At 35.6% G+C, this 27,646-nt stretch overlaps 1 long non-coding RNA gene across 10 annotated transcripts in view; it reads left to right on the top strand.

The window, feature by feature from the left end:
- LOC134549442 (uncharacterized) overlaps nt 1-27,646 on the top strand; it is a 93,107-nt gene that overhangs the window by 18,885 nt on the left and 46,576 nt on the right. For 2 of the 10 annotated variants that reach the window (XR_010080109.1, XR_010080107.1), the window contains one exon: nt 6,054-6,772. The exons of 3 other annotated variants lie outside the window; for them this stretch is intronic. This is a non-coding gene — a long non-coding RNA (uncharacterized LOC134549442). 5 more of the 10 variants (XR_010080104.1, XR_010080103.1, XR_010080106.1 and 2 more) reach the window with 4 other exon arrangements.

Raw genomic sequence — 27,646 nt, 5'->3', positions numbered from 1 at the left:
TACCTTCTCTGTCCTTACACTTTTTTTAGTAGGATTTAAAACTTCATTACCAGGCCAGATCTTTTGTTTAAGGCTGATGGATTTTTCATAACCTTGGATAATTTAAAATAGGATTGAATGACAGAACAAGTGTGTGTTAACAAAGGTATTGTTTCATCCCTGGAAGGTTCTGCTTGAATATCAAATTTTCAAAGTGTTCCTGTCTTATGAAAGAGTTTGACAGCTGTCAGGTCAGACACTGAGAGCGCAAGGAGTGAAATCAAAGCTACTTTCCTGTTCTTTCTCCATAGGCTCTGTCTGATTAAATGACCCTACCCAGATATGCAGGTAGTGCATAGAAGAATCTCTTCTTGTAGCACATATTTTTAGTCAAAAAGAAAGAAAAAAAAATGATTGGACTTTCAGATTTCTCAGTTTTGTGCTATAAACCAAATCCCACTTCTTAGCCCAGCATGATGTGAAGGACAATGTCATCTTAGGTTAGCACAAGTCTTCACCAAGCCCCATGAAATCTGATGCTTGCGTTTCTGAAATGTAAAACCCTCTGGAATCAGCTGGGCTTGTTAAGGATGACACGATTTACTGACATGCTGCACCTTGCAGGATGAAAGTCAGTTTATAGGTAAAAAATATTGGATGAGATACATTCCTCTTTATTGACAGGAAAGAACGTGCTGGAGCAGAATGGAAGGGTTAGGAGATATGTGGCTGACAAAGCTTGAGTTAATTAACTTTTCCTACCTGGAAAGAAAAAGAGAGGGAGGGGGCAAGAACCATGAGAGAAAGGTTCATCCTCTTGATTTGGAGCATGGAAGTTATCCACAAAGAAAAAAGGTATCAGCAAGGGTCTATCACTAAATAGAATAAATATTAAATTATTTGTAAGGGCCAAGGAAGGTAAAAGACTGAAGTTAAAGTGTCCTGTTAAAAAGAAGTAACATTTTGATTTCTCAGGCATTATTCCTTGGTACTGCCAGTATTATGCTCTGTACCTGGAATTGTTCAAGGCAAGACTAGATGGGGTTTTGAGAAATCTGCTCTAGGGGAAGGTATCCCTGCCCATGACAGTGGGGCTGGAACTGGATGGTCTGTAAAGATCCTGTTCAACCCAAACCATTCCATGATTCTTTGCCTGGGAGAGGACACTGATGACAAGTTTTTTTCCTGTGTTTCAAGATAAAGCCAGGCCATATGAAAGTACTTCTACTAGTCAAACTGAAGAGCAATTTTTTTTTTTACTTATGGCCCACGGTGAATTAGCTCAGATGAGAACTAATGATGAGCAGATTGATAATTGGCACAGAAAGAAGACTCAGAAAACCAATTTATTTAATTTATTTTCGACCAGCAGGAAAGGCATACCAAAAAAAAAAAAAAAAAAAAAAAAAAAGAAAGAAAAAAAAAAGAAAAAAAAAAAAAGATGGGAGCTGTTCATGTTTTATTTATACAAGATATTTTATTCTGAAGTGCATGGTGGGTTTTATAATTTTCATTCAACTGTGGAAGAAAGAGAAAATATAAAAAGATTGCAAATAAGTATGAAAGAAATTAATACTGTATACTGATGATATATAAATATAGTTAAAAAGTGAATGCAATGGTGATCATAAGCAGAAAAAACTGCCATTACAGTGAGTAGAAAGTTTATTGTTGAACAGAAAATTAGTTCAATCTTTAAAGTTATAAAAATCAAATTAGTTTAATCTTTAAAGTTATAAAAATCAGTCCTAGAATTTTGAAAGATCAAGGATACCACACAAAGACACCCTATAATCTTTGACAACCTAGGCTACATCTCATAGATTGTTGGAAAGACACAGAATTAAAAATTAATAGATTATCTTCAGTTTCTTGAGAAAAAAAAAATAAATGGAAAGGGAACTAAAACAGCCAGAGTTTGGGGTTCTGAATGTGAACCAATGTGGCACCACAGTTGTTTGTCTGCTGTGGCCATTCCCAAAAGGCAAATGGGTGTCTAACATCTGGGAAAATTAAAAGAAAAGGGAAAGGCTGCAAGAAGATCCATCAAAAGTAAAACACGAGCAGAAGTTGTCATGTGCCAGAAAACTGTGCACAGTATGAAGAGAGGATTGATAACAGCGTGATTAGCACAGAGAAATTTTTCATGGAACAAGTGGAAAGCACTGCAGCTGAAGATGAATGGGCTACTACTCAGAAACAAATGGAGCATTTATTAATTAAGCTAGAAACAGGTGCAGTGGAAAGTATGGCAGACAAAACCACGATTTGCACTGGCAGAGCAGCCAGACACACTATTTAAGATACTCTGGATAGAAGAATGTCCTCTGCCCCAAAGCCAAACAAAGCCAATATCAGGCAAAAATGAGTGGTATTTAATAATTTGGGAAGGGGAGAGGAGAAGAATGACTTTCAAATGTATTAGAAGGATAAAGAAAGCAAAAATTAATCAAAATGCATCAGATCTTCAGACTCTGCACTGAAATGGTTAAGAAAATGTTAGGAGATCTCTTCCAGGGAAAAGAAAGTTTCCTAAAAAAGCAGAACATTGAGCTGGAAAAAAAAAATCCTAGTTATCCCAAATTATTTCTATACTTAGGATTATAGGAAGTAGGAAAGTACTCCATACTTATGAGTAGGAAAGAGAGAGCACAGAAAAATGAAAGCAAGTAATGCCTGACAGTAGGAAGACATGTTTGGCCAACAAACCCTTAATATCCCTTTCTTTAGGAAAAAAAGGAAGCAGGCTTAATTTATTTATGTCATGAAAAAAAAATAAAAAAAAACTTCACCCAATAAAAAATGACCAGAAAATCCAAGCAGTTCTGAGAATTGTTACAACTCAAATTCAAGGCTATAACATTCACTGGAATTGTGTCCTACATTATCTGAGGAAGATGGTCAAGCAGACCACAGGCTGCCTGCACATGGAATAAGCAAAAAAAGTTATCATGTCCATAGAGGGTAGGCTGACCTACCCTGATGGTTGACCAAGTGTAGAGGATATAAGATGATTTTCTTCACAAACACATCCAGCAAACATGTGATTCAATTGTTATTACAGAATTGAAAGAACTTCTTCCTTTAATCCCAAGAAATACAGCAAGACTCCAGGATATCTTGCCATTAACATTTTATTTCTGAAATCTTTAACAATATTCCTCTAGCTGTTCTTTGCAGAAACTCTTTCCCTCTGTTTTTATTCTATTTCAATTATCACAGTATTTTTTAATATAACAACAGCTTCCATTCAACACATCTGTCATCAAATCCAGATAATCCAGTTTAAAATTGATATTTTTGTTCTGCAATTGATTTTTTATCAATATTGACTCAAGATGACCATTAAAATTTTTCAGTAAGCATATTTTTCAAAGTCAAAGCAGAAGTGGTTGCTTTAAAAAATGTGTGGGTGTATTTGTATATATGTATAATTGCTAAAGTTGTAAGGAAAAATACTTTATGTGCAGTCAGCTCAGAAGATAAAATAGGTAGATTGTGTCATGTTGACAATATAAGTGGCAAAATTTGAAGAAGCACATCACAAATGTCTTAAGGCATGATTTAAAAACATCATATTAAAACTATTTTATTTTACTAAGAATATTCTTAAGATTGTATCTATTTTACTCCTTTTTTTCCAGCGCTTGGATGGAGGCCTTATAAAAGGTTTTTCCAGAAACTCTATGAATAGAAAGGTATCAAAATGATAATATCATATTAAATGTTGATATGAAATATATTTCCAGAGTCAAAAGCATCCAACCTGCTTCTTCAGGCTAGGGTCAATAATATTTTCTGACAATTTTCAAGGCTTTCATTTAATGAAAAGAAGGAATAACAATAAATGTCTGTGTTAACATCTAATACAACTCTAAGGATGTCTATTTGTGAGGAGAGGTGCTTCCATAGGCTTCAGCAAACTCAAACAGTTGACTTTATCTGTTTATGTAGTAAAGAGTAAGCTCTATTCCCTTCCCTCCTGCCAAACTTGACTACTAATTGCTTTCTGAACATTTACACATTGTCAGAAGTTGTATGAGACCAAAGATGAAGCAATTATTTTCTACAGGTTATTTTCGAGGAAATGTTACAGAGAAAGGTCACCCATTGAAGCAGCATGGAAAATATTTTCAGAACCACAGATACTGCTTAAAAAACACCTGAAATGCAAACAGTTATGTCAAGCCCAGAAGCTCAAAAGCTTTGGATAATATTTAAAAATGAGAAAGAAGCAAATAAAAAACTTTTGGGTCTCTTTGAATGCACATCTGAGAGACACAATGACCACATAAAATGCTATTTATAAAAGTAGATTTATCTCATGAATGAGCTGGTCAAACTGAAGTTATGCTAAAAAGCCATTTGCTGTTTTAAATCCATAATTTATTTTGAGCCCATAATCCATTCTGAGACACAAAAAAATGAGTAACAGAACCTGAACAAAAATGCACCAGTAGGGATTTATGAGTCAAGTGTCTTCAGCCCACAGAACCCACTGCAGTCCTGCAAGGGGTTATTGTGGTCCCCAGAACATACTCGGGGCACCCAGAGGAAGAGATTAGAGCAGATGCTGGCTGATGTAATCCAGAAGAAAAGACAAGCCCACAAGATTAAGTGGAAATACAGTTTCATAACTGCTTTGGAAGAAAAAAATGTTCTCTATCCAAATAAAAATTATGTATCCAAATAGCTTCCCTGTTCTAGGGAAGACAAAAAAACCTCTCTGTCAAGAGACACCCTTACACAGTCAAAGAACAGAAGTGGTTACTTTGAACCAATTCTAATCTCTTGTATCTTATTTAATTATTACAAAAATATTATTATTTTAATTTATTTTAAACTATTTAATTATCACATAAAAATAAAATTGTTATTGATATTTAAAAACAAGACCAAGGACTTGTTTATATTATTTTCTAAGAATTTATATGACATCCCTTCTACTGCAAAATAAAAGGCACATTGTGCACGTTTTCAAAGGTAATTTCAGTGCATTATGTGAAAAAGTACTCCTGCAGTTCCACGGGTTTCTTATGTTGCCAACAGAGCAAAATGTATTGAAAAGAGTTGTGAATCATGGCTCCCCCGTGAATGACATTCAAACAGTGGCACCATTTATGAAATGATGACTGTAAGCTTCAATACTTTTTTAACCACAGGAACCTGGCCTTTATCACTTACATAAATGTGTACTATGTCCTTACCATTAATATTTCACAAAGAGAGATTTTTCACTCAAACATACTCGTTCTGATTTTGAAGGAAGATGAGGGTTCAAAATTTCAGACAGTGACAGAGAGCTTAAAATATTCAATCAATTGACCTCAAACCTTTATTTTGCTATAGTTTAAAAAATCATCAGGGCAATTCATCAGGTAGAAAACTAATAACTTTGTGATAGCATTTCCCATAGCTGAAAACATCCTCTATCTTCTCTTGCATCTTAGTTGAAAAAATGGAGGGTTCAAATGCAGACAGAATGAGAAAAGGGATGGGTTAAGTAAATAATGAAGAGTATTTATTTATGGAATTACTATGAATGGAAAACAACAGAATGAGAATTTATGTTTTGTGTTTCGTGTCAGTTTTCACACTACACACCTAAAGGTAAGAGGTGAGGGAAAATGCTTTGTGTCTAGTAATGCCTTTCTCAATCAAACAATTTCCAGACTAATTTAGAAATCAGGCTTCAAGTTTCATAGGTATAGATAAAAGGTAGGTCTAATTATCTTATGAAATGCAACTTTAAAAAAAAAAAAAAAAAAGCACAAGTGGCTGAAATTGGGGTTACTGTAATTGTGATGAAATCTTTTTTTCTTCTGAAGTGATCTGGCAGTGTGCATAAACTTGACCAGGAGTTCCACCTCCTTCCTTTGGGGACCACCTGCAGGCTGCATAAAAAGCACTAACAAATTAGTACTGCTCTGGAAAGTCTCAGCCCACAACAGAGGAGTTTTTAAAAATTGTTAGGGTTGAAGCATCATAGCATAGCTTTGGAAGAAAATCAGGGGGGTTGGTGGTAATTCTGGCAATTGAACTGGTGCTATGTGTTTTACTTCTTGCTGTTCAAGAGATGTGGAAACCTTTCATTCACCCCAAACCGACCAAGAAGGCCAGTGGTATCCTGACATGTTTTAAGAACTGCATTGCCAGAAGGCTGAGGAGGTGAACCTTTCTTTCTGCACCTGGAGCATGGTGTCCAGGCCTGTGTTTCTCACTACCAGAGACATGGACACTCTTGATTCTCTAACACATGTATACGAAGATGATTGGAGACTGAAGGACTTAATTTATGAGGAAAATCTGAGGGAACTTGTCCTGTTTAGCCTGGAAAATACTGGGAGAAGAGGATGGAGGTAGACTCTTCTCAGTGGTGTCAAGCAATAGGACAGAGGCAACAGGCAGAAAATGATGCTCAGGAAGTTCCACCAGAATATGAGGAAGAACTTCTTTACTGTGCAGGTGAGAGTGCACTGGAACAGATTGTCCAGAGAGGTTGTGAAGTCTCCCTCACTGAAGATATTCAAAAGCTGCCTGGACAAAATCCTGAGCACTTTCTATGGGACTTTGTTTGCCCAGGACCAGATGACTTCCAGAGATCCCTTCCAACCTTACCTGTACTGTGGTTCTGTGTATTCCATTCACATACATAAATCCCTTTAAAATCAAATGTCAGCTAAAAGGCTGATAGCATACTCAAAGCACTTTGACCTGGGATGGGAATTAGGTAACTGTCTACCAATGTTTTTTTTAAAGCCTGTCACTACTCTTCACTCAAATTGTTCTCTTTCCCAAGGTACTAATGGAGCTGCAGAGGGGTAAGTAAACATAAAAGAGACAAGAGCTGATTTGCTTCATTATAAAATATGGCACAGCTTGGCAGAATAATGAATATGTTATTGTTTCATAGAGAACAACCAAGTGTACCTGATTTAAAAGGGATGGAAGGGAAGAGTGGAAGAAGCAGCTTTTTATAATATTAAGCCCATGAGAGTTTTCCCTTGTAAAAGTCATTTCTTCATTAAAACAGTAATTGAAATGGGACGAGCTGTTCAACAAGTTCAGTGTTTTATATATGCCATCAAAATCCCACGACGTGTCTAAAAATGAAATTCGTATTAATCACTGACGTCCTAATCCTCCTGATATAAGATCTATATTCAGGGATATGTTCTCTTCTGAAACACCAGAATCAATTCTGAAAATGAGATTTTAGATTAGCTCTTTAGATAGTCTACTCATAGGCTCATCCATATGAAATTTGTTATGTGCTTTCACAGCATCTGGGGATAAAGAGCTTCTCACAGTGCCAGCATTTGTCATACATGGTTAGAAACCTAAGGTACCATTCATATACTTCACTTTGTAGTTCTTCTAAAAACATCAATCACAATCTGCCATCCTTTCCTACAGCGATTGGACAAGTCACTGTTCTGAACACAGCATAAACCTCAAGGTCATTTTTCCCTAATTATTTTGGTCTGCTCCAGAAATTTCATAAAAAGTTCATAAAAAGGCTTGTGAAAAAGACAGGCTTTTAAAAAGAGACATTTTACTATCTGACATCTTTACTTTCTATGCATTGCTCTTTATTTGTTCTTTAGGCTGCATTTTACAGCCAAGTGCAGATTCCAGTAATAAATCTGCATTAGAATTCTATCAAAACTACCATGTATATGTGTTTCACTATAAGCAGTGAAAAGAACCAGAGCCTACCTTATTTTCTAATTCCTTTCTCTTTCAGTCCACATTCTTTTGAAACGAATTTTTAATACAGTTTCTCCTCACAATTCACAGTGACAATACAAGTAATAAGAATGTGTAATGTGTGAAAGGGTCTTTCACGAGGTAATCTACAATGCTGGGGAATATTTCAAATACATGCAAGAGATAGTCAAACCAATGAACATGGTTTCTTTTCAAAGGAACAAGCTAGGCCAGTAAAATATAAATCTTTCAATCCATAAAAACCCATGAGGTATAGTTTATTGGACAGAAAATCCATAGCATTTGAAACTTTTTAGTCATGCTTTAAGGTCAAAATAAGTTGCATCCAAGTTTTACAAAGCACAAATAGGAATAATGGCAGTTCTGTTGTTTTCATATTTCTTTTGAAAGTAAATTCTTTTGCACTCTTTGCAGACAAAGCTGAAATGTGAATAACAAGACGCAAATGTACTTCCAAGATGTTTTAGCACCTTCAGTATGGCATTTGCAAAGTCTCTATTGTCTTAATCACTTTCTTTACAGGCTTGCAAAAAATACAAAGTTCCATGCTTTCCACAAACGTGGAAAACTAATCAAATACAAAATCACACTGTGCACTGTATGCTTCCCATCTTGTTTGTAGTTTAAAGGATCAACTTGAACAAATATCAGCCCCATTTTGGCAGGATTTAGAAGCTAACTCTCTCATGCATCTTTTTGGAAACCTAATAGCATGTGAATTTACAGATATTCCAGGTAAACTGCCAATATTTGGGGATAAAGAGATTTTTCTTTGTTAAACACAATAGACACTCTGTACAAATACAGTCTTTACATCCCTCCAGAGCCACAAATTAGAGAAAATATACTTATTCCATAAAACTGAGGTTTTTCTAATATATAGCTAATACTTTTTATACTTTTTATTTTTCGACTGCCTTCAGTTTATTATAAAAAAAGAATTTATTATTATGAGGTCTTCTCCTGAATACAATGAATCCTTGAATTGAATATAGAACTGGAAATTTGGATGCTAAAAAAAAACAGGAAAAAAAAAAACCCCACAAAAAAACCCAACAACACAACACCAAAAGCAAAGAAACAAAAAACTCAAATCAAAACAACAACAAAAACCTAAACAAAATTCCACTAGCCAAATTACTTTAATTTCTTTTTCTTTTCCTTTTCTGAAAATTATTGCATTCCTTCTTTTTAAATGATTTCTCAGAAACAGTGGCTAGAACTTTTCAGGAGATCTATTTGTTTGTATGACAGTAGTATGTGCTAAACAGAGTGTCTCATTCATATTCCTACCATGAAAAAATCTTTTCTTTTGTGCTCACACAGTTCTGTACTATTATTTGTGAGTGGCCTCTCTAAAATGAGAACCAAAAGATACACAGGACAAAAAAAAAAATCTCCTGATATCCAGAGTGATTTCAGAGAAGCATGGTGGACATTTAAAGTCAAGAAATTTATACCAGCAAAAAGCCATCTTTTGCCCCATGCTGTCAATTTAAAGGACAATGCAGCAATGACAGTTGATTGTAGGCCACAAAATCCAAGAGAACAGTCCATTAAACTGTGAATTTCCTTCTCCCCACATACCTATGCTAATTTATCCTGAATTTCTGAGACTTTATACTCTTTCTACCTTCTTTTTCCATTTATATCACCATGAATACTTAGCACCTCCACTGCAGGGTGTCACGGGGTACAAGAGCAGAAGATAAGCACAGCAAAGAAGGGAACTGAGTTAAAGAGAACGCCAGAGCTTTATTGAAGGACTAGCAATCCATCTTGCTTCACAAACCAAAGCCAGGGGTAGATATTTTTCTCTTGGAATTACATGTGTATGTGTCTGAAATAACTCATTCAAAACCTGCTCCCCCTGAACTAATCTTAATTGGAAAAGGGCATTGCTCAGTCTGCTGCCACACAAACACACCAACAGAATCCCTCTTGATTCAGGCTACCTTCAGTTCTGTCTGTGGAAGAGTCTCCCTAAAAGAAACTCATTCAAGCACATACTTAAGTTTTCACACCCTCTTAAACCATAATGGGAAAGCTTAAAATTAAGCTCTAAAGGTCAGATTTTCAAAGGAATCAATACAAGTTAGGCATCTCACCTTATTAAGCATTATTTGAAAATTCCATTTGTGCATTTTGGCAGCTAATTTTTTATCTGCGAGGATCTAGACCTAATTACTTTGCTGCTCATGGATGACCTCAAAAAGTCTAGTGGTTAATTGTTTTCCTGATTTAGAGCATGAACATTGTGACCCCTACATGATACTGAAACATTCTAGCAGAGTTAAGGACACTTTTGTGGATTTATGATGCTTAAAACGTAAATGTCAAATCTATTACAGAGATTTAGGGGCTGAAAAGAGGGTAAACAGTCATAGTTCCTTCAGTTGTGGTAGAAATGCATTGATTTTCATGAGTTGAAGGTCTGACTCAAATCCTTTAAAGCTGAATTAGTTATTATTGTACTTGCAAGCTGTGAGAATGTCACACAACTGGCTATACAACTGCAGCACATCTCGACATTTAGCTTTTGCCAGAAGTGCTGCTATTAAAAAATATGCATGCATGGTAGACCTGCTTCCCTGATGACTGGCTCATGTGAAATAAGAAATTCTGAAGGCAGGAGAAGGAACATGAAGGACATCAACAATCGTAGTTTCACAAGGAAGAGAAACAACTGAGTTAAAATAACCTCCAATCAAATATTTAAAAAGTATTAATTATTGTTAGTTGCAGAGAGGGAATACTAATTCAACTCACTACAATTTAGCTATTACACCTTTTGCACAAGAAATGTTTTGTGATGGCTTTGCACAGATATGCAAATGCAAAAATGGCCCCAGGCTTTTTGTATGCAGCTCTGAATTTGTTGAAAGTGGTTGGTTTGTTTGTAAGCTGTGACAATGCCCTCTCCTCACTCTCCTCACTCTCTCCCACCTTGGGAAGAAGCAGCCTGGGTTTTCACAGTGCTGATGCATCTGCACAGCTTGAGTGGAACCTGATTCTTCATGAGTGTGCGAGAAGCTGGGAGGATCCAGTAAACTATGCAGTAGGCAGATGAGCACCATGTGAATTCAGGAGACCTTTTAAAAAAAGATATATATGACCGTACATGTTATAAATAATTGTGTATAAATGTTCATTCCTGGGAACCCAGGAAGTACATGTTACCATCAAAAACCTTTGCACTGGTGAACATGGGGAAAAAAAATAAAATAAAAAAAGAGAGGGCATTTCCCAACTGAAGCTGAAACTTCCCAACTGAAATCTAATATAAGGTTATTTAATCCCTAAAGGATGTACAGCTGTTAGTTTTATACCACCTTATCCACACCCTCAGAAGATTAAGAGGTCATGGAAACAGAGGGAGACCCTCAGTCATACAGCCTGTCCTGGCAGACACCTGGCCCAGTGGTATAGAGCCAGCCTTTAGAAATCACCTCCATCCCTAGGCTGTCTCTGAGGAACACCCACAGTAAGCTGTTCATCACTGAATGCTTAGCCAATGCTTCATTTGCTCCACTTGGTTCAAAGGCAGTCTTTGCCATGCTTAGAGGGGCAGTGAGTGCACAGGTGAGACCTTTAGCACTCTGCCCCTCCCCTACTTCAAAAAGTCATACAGAACCACTCAGGGTAGTTACGTTGAGAAGAACAGATAAGTTTTCTTAACAATCCACTCTCTAATAAGTCTTTTACATCAAAAGTCTATAAAAATTTAATCAAGAATACACCTTTTTTCTCTTCTTGCTAAGAAAACTGTCTGCACAACTGAACACTTCTCTAGTGGGTTACAATTTTAATTTTGATAAACTGTGTGACAATTAATTACAATAAAAAGAGAAGAAAAAAAAAAGCCACTAGCACATTAATATAATTATGAACAAATAATAACAGAGAAGCTTTAAAGAATCAGTAATGAAGCTGAATAGGCTGAAGAAAATATTTACATATCAAAAGGAATTATCTAAGTTTTCAAGATACTCTTCAGACCCAGTATAAAAGAAACAAATGTAAATTCCCCTCTAACATACTCTGGTTAAGATAATAGAAAAATAATCAAGTACATGAACCTTGTGGCTGAACTGGTATGTTTTGAAATAGAAAATTAACCACATGAAATAATGAGGTAGAGCATGTGAAAATTCTCAGCAGCTTTTGCCTTCTGTTTACAAACTTCTTATAGCTTGGTCACTTCCCCAGCTCCTTAAAAATGATTTTTTTTTTTAAATCTCAGCTTTTCCTTTGGAAAGATGTTGCCACAAAAAGCTTCAAACCATGACTTACAAACCAGAAGGCAAATTATGCTTCTCCAAATACATTGTTAAATATGAAAACCAGAGACTTCTATAAGCTCCTTTTTGCAGGAAGAGGAAAGAAGAGATCATTTTTTTTTCGTATGATTCGTACTGTGTTTGCAATTAGAAGGGCTGCCTAAAGTTGGAAAAGTAGTGAAGGAAATATGGCCAGTATTGCAGGACTTTAATGAAAGTATTTATACCTCTTGCTGTTCTTTCCCTAGAAAATCATATGAATGAGAGCAGAAGAAAGAAGATTTGGGCTGCTGAGTCACTCTCCATGCTATACAGATCACTCTCAGCCTTTATGTTCTCTCTTTTTTTAAAGATTGTTCAACAAGTCCATTAAAACTCTTTGTTTCAAGGGAATGTTTTTATTGGCTTGCAAGAAGCCAGGGATTCACATGAAAAAATATTCACAAAAGCATTCTGATCTGAATGCTGAACATGCCTATAGTTATTCCAGGTATTAATATTTTAGGTTACTTTTCCTAGTAAAGCATTAACTAATTAGTTCCTTGACAAGGCTTTTGATGATCAGATAATGGTGATATGTCTGGTTCCAACTGATGCAGCAAGACATTTTTAGTCTCCAGTATAAGGGTCCAGGGTTTGTGAGGGTTTTTTTCCCTGTTTCTCTTTCTCAGTGTGCAGCCAGGTGATTGATAGAATACACTGAGCTGCTAAAAGAATGCATTTTCCTGGGTCATCTAAGCAGCATCACTGTTAGCATAATGGGGCCAGCTCAGTGCTTTGGCATAAAAATGAGTCACGTTTCATTTTGGGAAACACGCAACAAAAGTACTAATAATGCCCTGCAGAAACACATAATGTGATTTTTATGAATCACACCTAGCAGCTTATTGTGAGTTTGTACCAGATGGATTTCTGATTAAGTTTCAGCTAATTCAGGAACCTCTCTACACTGAGATGTCCATTTAAAGCCTGATGAAATATACATGGGATGATCAAGTGCCAGGTGATACCAACAGCACTTGTAATTTGTCAAGGATTTCAGATGACCCAGAAGCAAGACCTTTACAGCAAGTGCCTCCTTGCTGCTTAAGAAATTTTACACTACTTTTCTGTTTTACCTGCTTCCCTGCTGGTTGCACTGTTAATCAGAGATAAATTCCTAAAATGTTACCCTAGACATGTCTGCTGTCCTCCCCACAGAAGGATAAAATCTTTTCAATAAAGGGACTCAGTACAGATTGCAGATGGATAGATAAGCAACACCATTTTATTCCAAGAAAAAATTGATGCAGCATGAAAAAATCAAGTAACTCATCAATTTCAAGTTGGCGGTGTCCTTTCAAAGCACAGGAACAAATCAGTTTAACAGCATTTAAAAATTACTGCATGTTCCCAGGGTTTCCACATGGCATTTGCAAGAACATTTACTGGTTTTCTAACTGTAGAAAATTTAGTGACTTTCTTTTTACCTTCTTGCCTCACACTATAAAAAAACTTTTTATTTTTAACTCTGGATAATTTCTCTTCTAGTCTGTTTTTTCATTTGTACTTCTATTTTAATCTATTTTTCTTATACTTTCTAAATTACTATTAAATCCCAATATTCAATTCACATACTTCTAAGTAAATTACTTGCCTTAAAAATACAGATTTCCCTTGGTGCTCCAACACAGGAGCATCTCAAATATATAAAGATGACAAAGAACTCCAGTGCCCAAATTACCAGACTACAGGTGATATGCACAGCATTAAAAGCCTCGAATTTATAGTTATATTTTATTCTGAATAGAGGAATAAAAACTGGCTGGCATCATCAAGCCTGAGAGTTATTGCGAGCATGAAGTAAGTTTTGAAACCTTGAGATAGAGGATTTCCACAATTCCATTAAACTACAGAATTGAGTCAAAGATGTTCCCATTACTACTGCACTGATACAACAAAATGAAATATGGAGCTATTTCCACATATCTCTGCCATGATGAATGACAATATAAACGCAGATGTACCTAGAAAAACATGAAGTGTTGGAGTTATATGCCGGATAGAAGTTATGGGAAAACTCTGATTCTTTTAGATAAGAAGTTTAAAAAATAAAAAAGGGGAAAATAATTATTCACCAGAATGTTCTTAATAAATTCCAAGGGATAGCAGATTGAAGCTGAAGATGTGTATTGCTCTACAAAGACTCAAGGTACAGATAAAGAAGTCTGGATGAAATTGCAATAAGTCATTGACTTAACCATTTCACTTCCCAACTGGAATTGTTTAAGCATTCTCAATATACAAAAGAATGCCCTATTAAAAATTGGATATTACATTTATTCAGGGGACTGGTTATGCAGATTAATGTTGATTGGTTTAAGAAGAGAAAAAATGGCACAAAAGCTCAAGTTAATTTAATGTTAAACATGAAAAATTGAGCTCTCTAAGGGAAATGAGCTTTTAAAGAAAGAGATTTCTCCTCAGGCATTAGCTTGGCCATATTGCAAGCAATATCGTATTAAGATTGCATTTATGATATTAAAAAAAAATCTAAAGTAATTTGATTTTAATTTGAAACATAAGAAATAAAGCCCGTCACATTACTATTCATTGATTCATTGATTTTAATGCCTGAAGAAAAATTTCCAATCGCTTGTACTAACATCACAGGACACAGAACTGTGCACAATAACTTGCGCATCAAGTTTGCAATTTATAATAGAGCATTATAGGTATTATTTTGTATAAATCTGTTTTATTCTATGTCTTCAAAAAGGACCTCTAAAACTCTCAAATGATGAAGCTATATCCCAAATTATAAATGTGATCCTATTATTATCATTCCACCAGTGCTCAGAGGCCTGGGCTGAATTCATATCTTGACTGTGGTCAGCACAGTGCAAACATACTACATAAAACCAATTTCTTTTTCAAAGAGAAGATTGGTATCCAGTGACAGACAAAGTAGAGGCATGATTTAGCTGAAGGTCAGAGGCAGAACTGGAGACCTGCTCCTGTGTCCTAGCTACAGAACTACACTGCCATGAAGCAGAGCCATCTTCTCTCATATGTTATCCATGTTTTTTCAATTTATTAACTCTTCAGGGTTTTTTTCCATGTACTGAATGTTTACTGCTGTTATTTTTTATCTCTACCAAAATTGCTGTTGTGGTTCTGGTTTTTTAATGAATAATGAAAATATCAAAAATCTGCAGATTATGGGCAGTCTGAAAAGGCAGGCTGGACAAATGCTGACCTCAGAAGTACACTTATGAGAGGCCCAGCCTCTTCTGTTAACACTGCTTGGTGGGCTCTGTTCCAATGCTGACAGAGAAGTGTGTTGGGACACTTTTTGTGCCATCATCAGATTTGCGGTTGCATTAATTACAATTGCAGAAGTAGATGACAAATTAGCTGTACTGGTTTTCTTCTTGTCCTCAGTGTTATTGCTCTGCTTATTTCACACTTTCAACAAGATGTTAAAAATCTTGAATATCGCACATCTACTTCATGAATTAGCCACCCTGAACCAGCCTACAACAATTGTCTCAACAAGAAATAGTTCAGCCTAAATTGTATTTTTATAACAAAAAAAAAAATCATTAATAAGTCATTATATACACTGAGCAAGAAATAAAGGGAGAAGAAGAAGAAGAATCACATTTGTTTCAATTATTCATCTTTGTATGACATGAAAAGGATATTCACTGCTGAAACATAATAAGGCCTGTCAAAAGGCAGCCTAGTGCACAGGCAGCAGCTCTCCAATCAGGAGAGTACATCCAGGTACTCCTCCCTGTTGGCTACAGACACAAATTGTGTCAGTTTTGTCTCTGTACATCTGTGACAGCTGCCACTGTGTACAGCGTGGTTCCCCCTAGAGCCACGTCTTTGGGGACAAACAAGTGACTGGACAAGGGATAATGGCTTAAAACTGAAAGAGAGCAGATCTAGGTTAGGTGTTAGGAGGGAATTCTTTATTGTGAGTGTGCTGAGGTGCTGAAATAGGTTGTCCAGGGCAGCTGTAGATGCCCCACCCCTGAAAGAGTTCCAGGCCTGCCTGGCTGGAGCCCTGAGCAGCTGGAATGTGTTCCTGCCCATGGTGGTGAGTTGGAATTAGATGACTTAAAAGGTTCCTTCCAACCTAAACCATTCTATCATTCCATGAAGGGAGAGCAAAAGAATGTTAAAATTGCAGCAGAAATCTGTTTTGACATTTCTAAGGAAAAGCACATAAAAGACTATTGTAGTAGGGAGAAATAATTATTTTAATGATGACTTAAATTAATAATCACAGCAAAATACAGAATGAACTTTTTATATTTCAAACTATTAGATATGTGGCCATGGCAGAATAAAACCAGGTAATAGGTCTCACTGAATTATTTTGTTATTATTATATCATAAGAAAAGAGAACATAAGGTAAAAATATTATTACCAAATACGGACTCAAAGAATGTTTAAAGCATATAAAATTAATTTTAAGAGCCTAGAGGTTAGTAAGTAAGTAAAAGAATTTGCAGAAATTGTGTGTTTTGTCAAAATTAGTCTGCAGGAAAAAAAATGAAAAATTCAACTCAGGTAATGTGGTTTTAAATTTAGGAAATTGGGGAGTTGAGGGCACTTCATGTAATACATTCGTGCATGTCTGTCTATGCTCACAAGCTCTGTGCATGTATCTGTGTGTTTGTGTGTGGGCACTCTACAGATGAGTGATTTAGGTTTTCCTCTTAGTATACAACCCATATTTGCAAAGAGGGATCAATTTAGATATAAGAAGGTTCATTTATCTATTATAATTACACAAAAGTTGCTAATTTCTTTAATTTCTAACATGATGAAATTCTGAGCCTGCAACTTCCGTAGTATCTCAGTTCTGATGGAAAATGGATGTTCAATTTTGGGGTAAAGTTAAGGCTCTGAAATCAGTAGGCCTAAGACTTCATTACTTGTATTCAGTTTCTACCTCAGGCTGGTATTTTACAGCAGCTAATGTCTGAGATGATTGAATTGAAAACCAATTCTCTTTTAACACATAATTCATGTGAGATTTTATACACGTCCATTTTTAACAAATGGAAACCAATTACTGAGTGCATTATTATTTTGTAAAGTATAGCATGTATTGGGAGAAAAACTAAACAGATTTACAATGCTTCAGATGGGAAAAAATGTGACTACTGGTGAGGGATTTCAAAACTTTCCCATTACTTTCCTTTATAGTCCAGTTATACTCAGTGGAAAGAAATTATTTTTATGGTAACTGACTATGTTCATTAACTCTTTAGGTTATTGGCAGTTTTTAATTTCTTTCTTCAAAGTAAATATAAAAAAATTATATCCTCTCCCTCTCATTTTCTGTCCCACTATGACACAGTGAATATAACAAAAACGGAGTTTGTGTGGTCTCTTGCTTTCCTCATCTGTGGAGAGTGGATGCATATTGATCAATGACAGCAGTGGAAGTGGGCTGGGTTTTGAGGAAAGGTAAATCAGGCGCAAATCAATTTAAATCAATAAAGCTATGCCAATTTATACCAGCTGAAAAACACTACTGTATTTTTAAATTGTTACAAAGATTTCAAAAGTAATTTCTGAAAAATGGATAAATAATAATTACACTATGCTCAGATTTCAATTAATGTAAAAATCTGGCTTGCAGATTAATTTAATTAATGCTTTTCTTTGACATTGTAGTGTTTTGGGATATATTAGCTGCTTTCATGACAATTCTTATGCAGGCAGGCTACAAGAGAACCTCAGAACGTAATGATTGAAAAGTACATATATATATGCAGGACATTTTTTCACTAATTTTTATTGTATAGTGAAAATGTAATTTCCTGACATTTAGTGTAATTCATAAAATCATAGAACTGCTAAGACTGGAAAAGACCTCCAAGATCATTGACTCTGATTACTTAAATTGCTCTCTAGAGTACAGAAGTTTGCTGATATGACAAAGGAGGAAAGAATATGAAAACAATGATACAGAAAGGTTTGAGGACATAATCCCCATAATCTACATGATAATTGTGTTGACATCTGATTCCCCATTAATAAAAACTAGAATAACTTATTTTATTGAAATACTATCTCTAAAACTGAGATTTGTAAATGTATTACCAAAGAAAATGGATCTTAGTTTTTGAGACTGAATTTTCTTCCAGGTAGCCACAACTACTTTAATAACAGTGACCTTCTTTCTGTAGCACAATAAGGCAATAACACTTTTCATAATGAACAGATCACTTTGGATAAGTGGTTCATTATAAAACTGAGGAAAACATATTACTAAGAAAGTGAGACTATAAAATGTATGTCAAATGTAAAACCTTACAAATTTTCTTTTGGGAAAGTGTATAAAGGATTGTCAGAATGTTGGATTCTTAGCTGTAGGCAAAAGAAGTAGCTCATTCTGTTTTAAGGATAGTAGCATATACTGCATAGACAATCAATTATAATTGGCATTTGGTTAGGAGTTTCCACTGAGTAGAAGATGAGCACTTTCCATTGTCAGTTGCTGATCAATTCTTTCTGTGAACCTAACTCAAAGATTGTATTTTTGTTCTAACTTCTTTCTGGATGCAAGCAGCTTACTATAATTAAAATGAAGCAGCAATCCTAGTTATTGTCCCCTATTATTAATTCAGTGGAGTTCTTTGGTTTACTTCCATGTTAGTGGCTGTGTTCTCAATGGTGTGACAAAAGTGTAGACTTTTGCACTTTCTGAAAGTATATAAAAACTTTCAGAATTTGACTGTGTAATGACACAACACAGCCTATGAAATGACAAAAAATCAAGATTTTTCAGCTATGTTTCAGATCAGTGGTGTCAGTATGAACAAGCCACATAGAGGAAAATACTCAAACTTAAATGTCAACGAAGTAATGCTGGCCACTGCTGTAACTTTCTGTTAGGTACTTTGGTGCCTGCATTTAGACATTCTGCTTTGAAAAGGTTGTCTTTAACCTCCAGCTATTGTAAATTCACCTTTCATCTGAGTTTGCCTTCACAGAAGTAAATAAAAATGTTTCTGTTGATAGAAAGACATTGAGAGCAGTCCATGTATAAGATAGATTTCACAACAGCCTTCTATTTTTGCCTGAATTTTTTCCAATTAAAAATAATAATATAATAGGAAAAGTAATATTTTCTTGCCCTTCATTACAAGATATGAACAGAGAAATCCAAAAGAAGCATTACAGATCTATTAATAATAAATCTTTGGTGTTTTGAACTCTGATTGTGGTCTTAATGAACTTCATCAACCTGTGTCTTAAAACAAATGACAAGGTTTATCCACATTGTTTTTGTGTGTCTCCTGATGAAATACAGCTCCAGCTGCTTTCTTCAAACTTGCAGAAACTTGTTTGTTTGTTTGTTTTTACCACAGAATAGTCCCTTTTCCTTATCTGGTATTAATCTCCTGTGTGACTGCTCAAGATTCATTTTGCTCCTTTTTCTACCATAAGATTAGCTTTCCTTCTTGTTATATCCCCAAATCATGCACAAAACTGCTGAGGAAGTCTTAGCACATCTTTGCACAGGGCAGAATGTTTGTTGTGTTGGAAACATTAACAGGTTACATCACAGATTTCCATTTGTCTGTTTCACCTTTGGAACATATGGACTGCTTTGCTTCAACATATTGTAACGAAGAACTTCAACCCTAGAACACCAAAATTTTAGCATAAAAAGTATTTGTTGATACAGAACTAGTATAATAAATTATTTTGACTGAAAAATTATTTCTTGAAGAACATAAAGGTCAATATTTTTAGTCTGTTTTATACAGAAAGTTCACATATGCTCCACCATTACCCCCTCCAATTACAGAATAGTATTTTTCACTAAGCTTATTCTAAAGATTGCAATCCTTTTTCAAGCACTGGTTTCCCATAATAACCAGCCAACAAAATGGATTTTTAAAGGAAAACAGAACAAATTACTCTTTTCTAGAAATCACAGGTTTTTGTCATCAAAAGACAGCAGTAGTTGTAGCCCACAAGTGGGTGCTATAGCAGGACTGGAATGTGAATGTGCTCCAGTGAACAACATAAAAGAAGGGAACTTTTCCTCAGACCAGCTTGTTATCTGCCATTCCTTTCCATACAAATGCAGACCTAGGCTGGAAAGCAACACAGCTGCATTAGAAAGGACTTTTGTGTGTTATTGAGAGCAGAGTAGAAGACGAAAATCACCTCTCTTGACCTGCTGGCCACACTTTGTGTGCAGTCCAGAACTCAGTCGGCTTTCTGGGCCACCAGCACACATTTCTGGCTCATGTTAAGCTTCTTAACCAACAGCTTCAAGTGTTTTGCCTCAGGGCTGCTCTCACCAGCACACTGAACTCCTTTCTACTCAGGGGCAATAACATTCTCAGCTGCTTTATATACCTTCCTGAACAGAGCCCTAATGAAGTAGATTCTCAGCATCAGCAACACCTGTGAGGATGAAAGCTGTTTGATACTGCCTTCTGCCTCTTGTACAAAATGGTGAGCCTGAGTTTGAGATAGAAGTTTTTGTGGCATGAAGGTAATTGGAGGTAGTAAGTAAAGATTGCTGCGTGATTAAATATTCAGTGAATGCATTTATTTTTAGTCCAAGATTCAGGCTGTGACTAGAGTGGTAAATTAAACATATTTGGGATAATTTCCTGGCACTGGAGACAGATGGGCATAGAGTGGTCTCTGTCTATACTATTAAATTATCTTTTCCATACCATTTTCCAGCCAGGATCAGGATTTGCATGTAGTGTTAGCTGGTCCAAGACAGAGCCATAAAAGGGATTGCTCCAACAGTTAAGCAGTATAAACAATCAAGTTCCAATGTCAAAGAACTATTCCATTTCTTAGCACTTTAACATATTAATTTTGTTTTATTGTATATATTTACTATAAAGGATTAAATTCCTTTTCTAGTCCTGCTTTGCACAGGAGCTGAGAACAAGAGCTAACTATTACAGGGGGTTCATTTAGGTCAGGAAGCCAACTGGGTTTGTTTTTCCAGTTTTTTTTTCAAAGGTGGCAAAAAATGGCAACAGAAAGAAAGGGATTTAGCCTCTTTCTTTCAGGCACAAAAGAAAATAATGACATACAAAACTTAAGCCAGACCAAAAGTTGATACAGCTCAGTATCCTTCCTGCGACAGTGACTAACACCTGACATTTGTGAAATGGGATGAGAAAATAATGATGGGTATTTTTGACATATGTTTTCATATTCTGTTACCAAAAAACAAAACAAAAAAACAAACAAAAAACAAACAAACAAACAAAAAAAACCACCAAAAACACCCACCAAAAAAAACCCCACACAAAACCAAAACAAAACGAAAGGCTAACAAACAAACAAAAATAAAAAAAAAAACCCAAACAAACAAATAAAAAACCAGAAAAAAAGTTAGATGCAGCATGAGAAGTAAAAAGGTTGTTACTTGAATAGATAAATAAAGGAATTTTTTTTTTTCTTAATTAATGTTGTACATTATGCCCACATTTGAAATATCCCACGGTATGGAAGGGCTAAGACCATGTCATATAGAAATTATATATCTTTGCCAGATTCTCCAGAGTGTTCTCCTGTGATGTGCTTTGTCTCTTTGTAAGCTTTGTGCTTACCTACTGATTGGTGCATGGTGAGCCAGCCTTACAGGGACGGATGTTTTGTTCTCTGCCGATCAGGATACTTATTTCTTCTTTTCAATACCAATTTTTACTGATCTTGCAATTGGCTTGACACCTCTGTTAAATTACATTGGGATTTAACCCCAAAAACAAAAGGTCTTTGGAAAAGATTGACTGGCAGAGGAACAGATGGACTGCAACTCAGGCAAAAAGTATCATCTTCAAAAAAATTAATTAACATTACCAGCTAGATATAGTCATTATCCCTTTCCTTTATGTAAACATATCCAGAAATAATTTTTATAGGTGCTTCTATTTGCATACAATCCATTAGATTGGTATGTTAATTAAGGATTCTTCATAGCTTTAAAAGTAACATATGTGACTCCAAGCTAATAAATAATCCATTTAACAAAAAACTAAAATAGAGAAACAGCCATTAATTTCTCTTTGTATGACAGGTTGAAAACAGAGTTAATAGGCTGCCATGTTTGGTATTTTGGGAGACAGCAATAGGGTCACATATGTCCTGTCAAGCAAGTTTTGATATGCCTAGGAGTCTTGTGAAAAGAAAGGAACTGTCATCCCCCAATACCTGCTTCAATATTGCCAAAGTGAATGGGAAGACTCCTACTGCCTTCAAAATTATTTGAATTTTGGCACATTTTCAAAGCTGTTGTTTCCCATCAAATAATAAAATTTGAGGATCATGGTAGTCTTGCTTCTGCTCAGGAGTTACCCCTCCAAGTCCTGCTTGCTCTTTAATTAAGTGTGTTTCCTGGTCACAGCCTTCCCAGTGTGGCAATGAGACCTCAGTGGAAATTCTCCTTCCACATACTTCCTTGGAAAGGAATGCAGGGGCTGGGAGGTTGCTGGGGTGTGCTCTAGGATGTCTGCATGACCAGAGAATAAGGACTGGCACAACTGGCACACTGCAGAAAGCAGAGAATTGCTGCCAGCTGCTATAGATGCAGTATGGGGATGCACTTACACCTTGCTTAGAGGCACAGTCTGGACCTTTGCACCGAGAAGCACTTCAAATGATCTACTTATTAAAGATACCATTCATATTACCTCTTTATTGATTTTCCAACCAATTTTACATCCATATGCAGCTAATATAAGAGTATTGAGTTCTTATTGACCACAAACCTAACTTAAATGTATATCCAATTGACAGCTGCACTTACTGCTTAATTTTTAAAACCAAAATATCCAGAATACATAATTTAAAAGCTGCATATGCAAAACTAATAAACTATCATATTTTTCCCAGCTAATAAAACAGTGCTCTAGTTTCTATAGGTTTACCATTCAAAAATGGAGAAGCTTTGACTCAAATATTGACTTAGTCACAGTTCATTCATTAGGCAGCTTTCTCAGGCCTAATTTTTTCCTGCTTGCAGTTCTGGAGAGCTGAACACCTTAATTTAGTCAACACTATGATTGGAGAAGGAGGATTACACTTAAGAGAAGAAACCGTTCATACTTACATGGGAAAGCACTGTAAGAGACCATTAATGTATTCCTTCAAAGAAATAAATTCTAAACATAAACACAAGATATTAAAAGACAAGGCATTGCAAACACGAATACATGAGACTGAAAAACTTTTCAGGGATGTTTTGTGCACTTTGAACATTTTACATTAGCTGCACAATGATTTTTCCATCCTGATAAACTCTCTTCAATAAATTGTAAAGTTCCCACCTCATTTGCTTATCTTCTCAACTGAACTGAAGAAGAAAAATAATTTAAAGGCCAGTAAACTTTGAAAATATGCTTTATTGAATTTACTGCCATTTTAAATATAAAGACATTAAGCAGTATGTGTTCTGGCTAGATTGCTAATCACCATGAGATCACGCATATAGGTGCAGGCAGAACTTTTCCTGTCAGAGGTGTTATCACAAGGACACTAGATTACCTCTCTTTCAGCCCTCTTGGAAATAAATTATCAGAACTAGGTACCACTACTTTATTGCTCAGTGTGTCCAGAGAATCAGATGCAGTAAATTCTACTTCTGTGACCTTTTCAGTATTCTGTGTTTTGACTGAGTGTCCATTCTAGTCACAGGTTGCTGAGGTCACAATCAGAAGAAGATAGGAATGGCAAGCGAATCAAATTACAGAATACTAAAAAGGTCAGAGTAGTACCATTTATATTACCCTTCACAGAACAGATGAGGCAGAAAAAGTTGTACCTCTGTCTCACAACAAAAATTATAATGATTCAGGAAATAATACCAGTGACAAATTCTCATTTGTGCCAAGAAGCTGCACTGTGAAGAAATAGCTATAATACCCACTGTTCACATTTGGTAGTATGATCCTGTTGTATTTAAAAACTGAGTTTTTTGGAAGTTCTGTTTTGCAATAACATCTTTCATTTCAGAAATAAACACGAATAAAAGTCTTCTGAAAAAAAATTTAGCATTACATTCAACTGAACCAAATAAATTGGTGTTGCTATATCCATGTCATGACTTTCCTACTGTATTTTATACACATTGCAGCTGGATGCACTAAGTTTTATAAAATGTTGTGGATTTTAATTGAAAACCTCAGGTAGTGAATAGTCCTCTTAGAAATTAAAAAAAAATAATAATCACTACTAATTTTTTCTAGTGTATTCTTGGATTTATATTGACCAGTACATGTAATTAAGACTTGTACACAGCTGGCAAATCTCTCCTCCATTTGTTTAAAACCATTCCTCCTTGTCCTACCACTAGTCACCCATGTTAAAAGTTGTTCTTCCTCTTTTGTATGTCTCATCTAAGTACTGGAAGGCCATAATCTCTTCTGCAGGCTGAACAGCCCCAACTCCCTCAGCTTGTCATTGTAGGAGAAGGGTACAGTCCCTCTCTTCATCTTCATGGCCCCATTCTGGACCTGCTCCAAGATGTCCACGCCTCTTTTGTGATGAGGACCCCAGATTTGGACACTATATTCTATGTGGGGTCTCACAAGGGCAGAGTAGAGCAGGAGAATCATTTCCCTTGACCTGCTGGTCACTCCTCTTTTGTAGAGCATGCAGCCCAGGATGTGGCTGGCCCTTGGGGCTGCAACCATACACCATTATTATATTTCCTGTTGACCACCTTGTCTCTTGAAAGTAGCTTATAAGTTAGATGTGGGAAACAAAACAACCAATAAGACACCAAACTTGCCTTCAGCATGGAGCAGTGAGCATCAGCTGTGAAGGGTTAACAGACTTAATGTCCAGGCAGTCTTACTTAAAAGATTGCACTTTAAATTGCAATAGTGATTAGTATCGAAATAATGATAATGAAAAAGAAAATTCTCTTACCAGAATAGTAAACTTTTCTTAAATATTCTCAAGAATTTACTCAGCCACTTATATCTAGTCAGCATAATTCAATATCCACTTAAATTATCAACAAAGTTAATTTAAAATGTATTTTTCTACATTAAGCAGTTGACTGCTTGACATAATGAATATACATAAATCAATTTTTTAAAAAAAAATACTCTTGTTTTTTTCGTTATTATTGTTTGACATTTATATCCACCACTGCTTTTCGATCAGTCAGTCTTGGAACCCAGGGGATTTAGAAAAAAAAAAAAAAAAAAGCAGTCAGTCAGATCCCAAGAGGTTGAGAATGTATTATAATCCATGACAAAGACAAACTCGTACCAAAATCCCCACATAGCCCCATTCTTCAAGGTCAAATATTCTCTGCCATAAATAAATTATAAAGGCTTCTCGGATATTCTGGTTTTGTCCATGATTTTCTTGTAAAAATAGGAATGTCAGGAACTTGTTATTTATTTCTTTTTCATTTTAAACTCAGAAGATATTAGTTTACATAAGCATCAGTTTAGTTACAGTTCTACACTGTCACAATATTACTCTGGGAATATCCACAGAGTAAGATGATTCTGGAAGAAGTTTCAGTCCTCTAAAAGTTAAACTTATATGAAAATCTTGCCCACTCTCTCCCAGTAATGCCTGTCAATGATTTCTCTAACTCTATCTATGCTGGTTTTTATTTTCCCTTGTTTCATTATTCTTATGAAGTCTCCAGTTATGGTTGGAACACCTCAAATGTAATAAAAGTACTTCATTTTTTCATGAGGGTTATTAAACTTTTTTTTCTTCATGCAAAGCAACCATCTCTTTCATTGTTTTTTTGGCTCATATTACTTCTAATAAAAGAATATCATTAATTTGTTTCAAAACCATGTTTCTCATTTTGTTTTATAATTATTATGAACATATATTTTTCAATCTATATTGCTCTACAGCTGTATATAGGGAAAGTTTCTTTCAGAGGGGAAACAAAAAGCAATTTTCCTCCACAGGAGTTTCCATGTTATGTGATTCATAAACCTATCCCTCAGCAGCTGACATCAAGATTTATCACAGCCAAATGAAACATGGCTAGATGTACCAAAACTCTTTTTATGTTATTCAGAATTTTCAAATAAATAAGCAAAATAATGTACTTATATTGGAGACTTCCTGACATATATACACATAACCAAACTAAATTCCTGGGTAGTTGCAAGAGCAGTTCATGAAGTAGCCCATGAAAACACATAGATAGTTTGCTTGCACCTTTGGAAATCTAGTCACGTACCTTGACAAGTACTGATTAAATATCACAAAGTTTTTGGATTCTGAAGATGCTATAGATCAATTTAATCAGCTTTAGTTGGTTTAACAATGACTAGACAAAAAAACTTAAAAAAATAAAAGTCGTCCAGACTATTTACCCTGTGTTTGTAAGTGGTTGTATTTGACATCTGTGCACCACAATACAGATCCTGAAGAACAATTTATAGCACAGCAATTCCAATTTCCCACTACCCAGGAGATATATCACTACTATAAAAACATATTAACCTGAAAATCTGAAGTTCATTAGCTTTACAAATATAAACTAGAAGCAAACCAGTTAATTTTACCAGTTTTGCTTTGCACCCTGATCACTCAGCAATGTCTGAAACCATGTAGAAGTTCAGGGTGAATACACAAAACACGATATCTAAATGTTGACTCTTCCTGGCTTTTCAAATGCCACAGTCCAGCAGTTTCAGCATTCATAAAACAAAGCTAATCTGGGGAGATGATATTTTCTCTTGATTATCCTCCAATCCTCTTAAAGTCAAATCCCCTCTCAGGTAAAATGTCACTGAAAGTAATATCATTATAACATGATTTGTAATTTCGTGGAAAATCTCTGATTTCAGACTGAATAAGTCTGATAAAACTAAACTGATGTTGAGAACACAGTAAGTAAATACCTGTGCTGGCATGGAGGCAAGGGGAAACAGAACATGATCCCAAAACACTGATGTGACAATTGAACTGTGCAAGAAATCTAAGGTCACAAATCAGCACCTGGTGCTTCTGGTCAACATGTCAGGTATATTTGAAATGTCCACTGAATTGAGCTGGATTGGAATATTGTAGATTTCTCTGGTTTCCCCACTCTGCACCAAGTTGCCTGAACCACTGATCTATATTTCTAGAGCCCCTTTTCAATCAGCAGATAGGACAACTAGTACTCACCCTGACAGAATTAGCATCCCTAGATATATGACCATGATTTTACATTGCCAGCTTCCCAAAGTACCAATAAAGATCTTTGAGAGCAGCTGCCACCGTGGCCCTATGTTGCTTCCAGTGGTGACAGCTCTTAGTAGTGTGTGGTGTTCACAAACAAATGTCAGTCTTCTAACTCTGGAGTAGCAGAAATATAGAAATTTGGGAATTATAGGCTGGGGATCAGAAGTTGCCAGTGAAACACCTGCAGGAATGCAAAGCAGTGGACATGTGTTCACTGCTTAGAAAATGGAGCATGCTTTTCTCCATTCATCCAGTGTCAAATATTTTTGCCCCATATTAGGGGTAATTTTCCATCCCTCCAGTATTTTCGGGAACAACATAAGACTGGTTCTTATTGAAGAATATATATGAAAAGCCAAGGTATTATTTTGACAAAGGAATACAAAGCAGTATTTTATCTAGTTGAAGGATTTAATTGAAGTGAGGTGTTTTTTAAGATTACATT

This window comes from Prinia subflava, chromosome 1, assembly GCF_021018805.1.
Source record: "Prinia subflava isolate CZ2003 ecotype Zambia chromosome 1, Cam_Psub_1.2, whole genome shotgun sequence".
NCBI lineage: Eukaryota > Metazoa > Chordata > Aves > Passeriformes > Cisticolidae > Prinia > Prinia subflava.
This window is presented reverse-complemented; position numbering and strand designations above follow the sequence as displayed.